Raw genomic sequence first — 6,549 nt, forward strand, 5'->3', positions numbered from 1 at the left:
AGTTCTTTATTTCAGACCTTTAGCATGACCTTGCTGAAAACACTGTACAGAGAAGGTTGGTTTAAATGGCGGAAGTAAGGCAGAGAGAAGTCAGAAACTTCTGGTCAGGGCATGTGCAGGAGGCAACCAGTCCATGTGTCTCTCTCGTATCAATTTTTCTCTCCATCCCCCTTTCTTTCTCCTCCTCCCTCCTTTCCACTCTCTCTGAAAAGCAATGGAAAACAAATATCCTCTGGTGAGGATTAACAAGAAAAGAAAAAGAAATAGTTAAAAACCTAGAGAGACCCAAGCTGTAGACTTTGAACCTTATCCTTTGTCTAAAGCAAAACCCCACATATGTCAGTTCTCCCACTCAATTTCTTCCCTATTGAGATGAGGGAAGCAATTGCACACAGGAGACCAGACAGAGAAGAAAGTTGCATCTGATTAGAATGAACATTGCCCTGTACTTGCTAATATGGGTTTCACTTTATGACCAAACATATTTTTTCACAAATATAATGGGGTGGGGTAGGAAACTGCATGTTTTTAAAAATTGAAATCGTTTAGAGATAAAACACAAATGCTAGTGTCTTTAACATGCAACAGCAACTTTTTTCCTCTAAAGTCAAACATCATCCCCAGCGAAGCTTTTGTGGAAATGTTACCTCAACTTTATTAAAAAATAAGAACCAGTTTAAATATAGACATGGACTAGCCCCGTCTGTATTTTCAAATCCACATTCTTTAGCTGAAGCACTGCATCAGGGACCTCCATGACCCTGCATGCTTTCCAGTTCACAGTACATGGAACCAGTTTCTCTTTTTAATTTTATTTGCTCAGAGCAGCCATATGCAGTAGCCATCGATGCCCAAACCTTGGGAGGAACCTTTTCCTACAAGGCCTGTCACAGCTGTCCAATGTTTCTCCTCAATGAGAATCATGCTGGCATGCTCTATAGATGGGGGAGAAAAAGCAAGAAAATCAAAGCACCTGGTAGAGGTTTCATGAGATCTATTCATATTCACTGTGCTCCAAACCTGCTTTGGATGCGATCAGTCAACTTTGTGCATGTTGGGCAGTTGGTGGTCTAGGAGAGGGTCTCAATTTGAAGAACTGTTGTTGGATGCCCCAGAGGTTGAGGTGATAGCAGCTTCAGCAGGGCTACTAATGGTGACTGACTTTTGGATGTGAGGCTAGCTGCTGGACATCAACGTGGTCCTCCTCTTGGTAGACCAAACATTCTCAGGTAAATGCTTTTGCTGTAGGCATTAGCGGAAACTACACTTCAGTAGCTTTAAGAATGGTATTATAGAATGTCTAGCTGGAGACCTGCAATGGCTAAAAGGCTTCCTTCCATAAAGACACTGGTAGAAGATCATACCCACTGACCAGAGGTCAACTTTTAGATCTTTGATGGTTCTTTCTCAACCACAAAACACTCTGGTGGTCAATACCAGTAAGTACCTGCACCTTGTGATGTTAGATCCATGCCATCCACTGAACTGTAGCTATCATCATTCTTGATCTTGGAAAGTCCAAAATCTGTGATTTTTATTTCTCTATAAGCTCTACCATTTACTAAAAGAATATTACCTGGTTTGATGTCATAGTGTTTGATGGGAGTTTTTATTTCATTTAAAACACTCACAATCTGCATGATAATGCCTTGGGCCTCTTTTTCTGACATTAATTTGTACTGTTTCAGGTAGAAGTCCAGATCATTTCTATCACAGTATTCCCATACTGTACAATACAAATCAATGTCCAGTGAAAAGTAATTATACAGCTTAACTATTCTGGAATGATCTAGGTCTTTGTGACTCTGGTATTCCCTACATAGCTTGTGATAAGTCTCATCTCTCCAGTTTTTATTTTAACTAGTGAATTTTCACACGTACATATATTTTGTTCTGTTAGATCAAATGCCTTGTAAAAATCACTGAAACATCCTCCACCCAAAAGATGTAACAACAAATATCTGTCATTTCACATTGGATGATCTTTAAATTATGAATTATCTTCAATATGGTTTGGGGGTGTTTTTTTAGATCCATGATATATAGATTTCTAACCCTTTCTAGCCCTGCATGGATCTCTGCTTCCCCCTTTATAAGAGGATCATGTAATCTGAGTTTGAAGATTTCTTCTTGTTCATGGTGTTCTGCTAATGCTAACATTTCATTTTCAGCACCCTTGGTCTTGCTTTCTGCTCTTTGGTTACTGGAGGGGCCTGTCCCAAGGCAGGAGGTTTCTGCTTTGCTAACATTTTCCATTGTCTTTTTATCTCTTCCTCTGTAAATTTATCCTACCTGTTGCTTGATAAGGTTCTGAAAAGCATAACCCACTGTCCATTGTTCAGTGAAAGAAGTCCCATGTCAGACAGTGGTAGTTTGCCCCAATGCCAAGCAGTCTTGCATGCTCTGATCTCTACATGTCATCTTCTCTTGTTTTGACTTTTTCAGGAGTTTCTTGCTCATTGTCACACATCCATTTAATCATTCTTTGTGTTTCTCTAGCATTTTTTGCTATTCATCAATCTGTGGTCTCAGATTACAATTGGCTCTTAACAAATCATCTGTTCTTCCCTCCTTCTTCTCTAAGTCAGAATTCTTACTGTTTCCTAGTACAGATATTTTTTTTCTTATGAGGTCAGACTGGGTCTGTCTCTGCTGGGTGGAGATCTGTTTCTGGAGCTGCAGGAATGCTCTGTTACCAGATCCTGTAGAAGAGGGACTGTTTTGCTGAGCTGAAACCAAAGTGAAGCAGAGGCCAACCACCCTCCGTGTCAGCTGCTGTGTGGAGCCAAGGTTTTGCTAGCACCACTGACATCAGGGTTGGCAGAACAGACTGCTCCTCCGGTACATCCTTTGCAGCACTGCCATCTAAACCATAGAGGGGCTCTTCTACTCACCTGGTAAGGGATCAGATAAGGAATGGTGCTGTGAGGATCGTGCAACTGGGGGAACACATCTGCCAGGGCTGGCTCCTGGCCCACTTCTCCCAGCAAACTTAAAGCAAGCACTAATTTTATGTTCCCTAGCAGTGTCTCTCCCTTGGCTAATTTCATATGGTTCTGATTTTCTTTTCTGGTTCACTGGTCATCCTGTTATTTCTTAGAAGCCTCTACTTTATCACTCACGGACCCCACGCTGCATAAGCTCTGGTTTGAAGACTCACTACTGAGTGCCCCCTTACTAACACCATCTCCAGTAAACCTGGCCTCTAATAATTCCTGCCATCATGGGTCCAAGCTTTGCAATCCTTCCATCATATCTACTGCCACTCCCTGCTGCTCCCTGGCTGCCCACTGCTCTGCTCTGCCCCTGGGAAGACCTGGGGTGGAGCTGGGCCTCTTCTGAGTGTCTTAACCCCTTTTCTCACCCCCTCTTAGGAAGCTGCTGTGGGGGCCAGGCTGCACAAGAGAGCAGGAGTGGGGAGAGGTCTTGGACAAGCCTCCTGGCACCTAAAAGGAGGAAACCTTGCTTTTTAAAAATGTTTATTCCCCTGAATATTCTTTTATTTCCTGGGAAATATTCCATTCTTTACATTAGAGGACAGGAGACAGGACAATGAGTTGAGAATGCACATCTCTGTGTTGTGACATTTCTGCTCATGACCTTCTGCCAACCTTGGCCTTCAGAACTTACTGGGGCTCCCAGATGGCTTTACATGTTAACTCAAGTGCATCCCCCTTCCTATGTTAAGTCTTGTAGATGGTGAGTCATCTGAATATGCACTGGAGGCGTATGCTATACTTCCAGATGGGTCTGCAAGTTCCTGGTGATGACAGGGTGCTCCACCTGACAGATCACGGGAGCCCCATTTTTGTGCATCTTCAGTATCAGCTGAATAGTCACAGGGAACAGGTCTGACCACTCTTCTGCCTCCAATTTACTTTTGAGCTCCTTGTTCCCTTTCAACCATCTGATAGTCTGGCTGGTTTGCTGGCCATGGCAGTGCAATTGACTTTAGTCTCCTCACCTTCCACGCATCTAATCTGGATATCAACCATAAGATTGCATGGTGGGACCAGTACTGTGGTTGTGGTATAACTTTCTGGGGGGACAGGATAGGTTAGTGTAGAGTTGGCAAAAGTATTGAGACATTTGTCAATGACACTTTGAGTTCACTGCTAGAAAAATTCAGCAACTGAAAACTACTGTCCTTCAAAGGCCTGAAGTTTCTGAAATAAATGGTCTGCCTGCTGGGATTCAGTAGCTGATGGTTGCAACTTCTCCCTCAATAACTGCCATGTCTTTTGTAAATAAATTCTGTCCATCACCAGGTTTGCTGTGGCTTCTGTAAAACCCTCATGGTAGGACTTCCATTCAGATAGATTTCAGGTGGTTCTGAAAGATGGTTATCAAAGCTTGCAATTTTTTATAAGAAGAATACTCAGATCATTTTAAACCAGTTTTCTTAAACCTTCCTTGTTAGAAATGAATTATATTTCAGGTTCGTAATGTGTGTGTTTTTAATTAACAAAAGCTGCCTCCTGGCTAATTCCAGCAGGCATGCTGGAATACTGTGTGCATCACTGTTATCAGGTACGGCATTTTGCACCTAAGATTAAAACAAACCTTAAAATCTCTACCTCATCAGTAACGAAATCAATTATTAAAGGATATTAGTACAGAAAATAACTTTCTTTTCAGACACCATGGCCTTTGATGGTGTTGCAAATTAGTAAATTAGCTAAGAGCTAATGGATATAATTCTGCAAATTTTCTCCATTAATTTTAGTGTCTTCCTTGATCACTTTCCAAAACCTGACAAAGAGCAATAATTTATGGGGACTTAGAAGAGGCTGGTGGGTATATGTTGTATTATAAGTCCCCAGATGTTTGAGTAAACTTCTCTTGCTCCCCATCTCAGTAGTTCCAGAGACAGGCTTTTATCCTACACCTCCACCAATCACTTGAGCTAAGCTAGGTCCATCAGAGTCCCATGACTATTACAAATCAGAACTAAAGAAAGAATACTATCCTTTTTGGTAATAAATTGCTGTGTGGCTGAGGGCCACAATTCCAGATACAAAGGAAAGGCCATCCAAGCGTGATTTCAACTCAGAAAACATAGACAGATGAGAGAAACTTTTGAGCCCCAAGACAACTTCTGTCATTCCCATGGTTCATGTAAATTAGCCAACAAATTGTTCTATTTTTATTTTGGTGGAAGCTAATTTTAGTTGGGTTTAACCACTGCGGCCAAAAGAATGGAAACTGTTCCAAGAAAATGCCTTAAATCATACTGACAACTTACTTGATGACATGACTTGAATCTTTTGTATATTTTTATTACTTAATCACACCCAGTGAAGGACACAGCATATAGCAATTGCTTGATAAAATATTCTGGTTTGTTTTCACTAAAAAGAATGACTCTAATCATTGGAGGCCACAAGGCAGATTCGTGCAGACTTGGCGGGCAATGAGATATTCTTGGTCAAGGGAAAATTGTGTGTTCTTCAATTCATTCTGCACAGTTTAAGGCACAGTCCTGGTGTGGGAAACTGTTTATTGCCTTCACTATCTGATAAGCATAGACAGAGCACTCCCCGAAACCCCCCGAAGGCTGGGTGCCTTTGAAGCCCTAGCAAAGCCCGGAGATAGGCGCCACCTCTGTTTGTCCAGACAGTGGTAGCTGAAACTACTCCCCCATTTATTATTATGTAAATCCTTGCTGATGGGCTAGTCTGCCTGTTGCAGGGGGTCACCTGCCTAGGGCTATGCTATAGGGGCATCCCAGATCAATAAAAAGCTTGGTGAGGCCTGAGCATAGGGAGAAGTCCTTCGGGACTTGCCGCCTGGTCCCCCAATATTGCAAAATTATCTCGTGTCTTTTTCTCTCATTTGCTGTGCGGCTCCTCTTTCAGATACCGAACCCTACTCCACGCGAGTCGTGGAAGGAAACACTCAACATCTGGCGCCCAACGGGTAATCTGGAAGTGCAGGTCTCGCTGGAGCGAGAAAAGGAAGTTTACACCGAAAAGGTGTGGAAAACTCACCGAAAAAAGGTGAGGGGGATTCCACCGCACGCAATGCCCAGGATCAACTACAGAAGCCCGGGTCTGTAAGTAACTGGGAACATTTTCTTAACCAGGCTAACAAACGGGGAAGGATTTGGCTTTAAAAAAGTAGATTAGGCTTTAAAAAAGGTATATTTGGCTTTTAAAAACTAAGAAACTGTATTATGTGCTTTTGATTTGCATGTTTATTCAAGTGTTAAAATTTTAGAAGGTAATCTCTTACAGTTTTTGCATGTTATTATAGAACATAACCCTTGGTTTCTTGAAAAAGGAACATTAGATTTTAAAGGTTTGCCAAAAAGTTAATCAGAACTTGCCAAAAATTGTTTCCCCTTGTGGAACACGGCATTTCATTTCCTAGAGGCTTTAGGAGAGGTCAAGGAGGATAAATCTCCTCCCCTTGCACCCTCCGCTCCTTAAGAGGAACAAAAAAAAAAAAAAAAAAAAAAAAAAAAAGGGAGGAATGGCCTTCATGGCTCCCTCCACCTCCATGTCCTAATCCTGATATGTTTAATTTGCCGTTAATAGAATCACCTGT

The 6,549-nt window shown here is 41.9% G+C and overlaps 1 pseudogene; it reads right to left on the minus strand.

The window, feature by feature from the left end:
• Nucleotides 1–1,083: 1,083 nt before the first annotated feature.
• LOC118657052 lies at nt 1,084–3,254 on the minus strand (annotated as a pseudogene).
• Between the last annotated feature and the right edge of the window lie 3,295 nt (nt 3,255–6,549).

The sequence above is a fragment of the Myotis myotis genome, unplaced genomic scaffold (genome assembly GCF_014108235.1).
Source record: "Myotis myotis isolate mMyoMyo1 unplaced genomic scaffold, mMyoMyo1.p scaffold_m19_p_5, whole genome shotgun sequence".
Taxonomy (NCBI): domain Eukaryota; kingdom Metazoa; phylum Chordata; class Mammalia; order Chiroptera; family Vespertilionidae; genus Myotis; species Myotis myotis.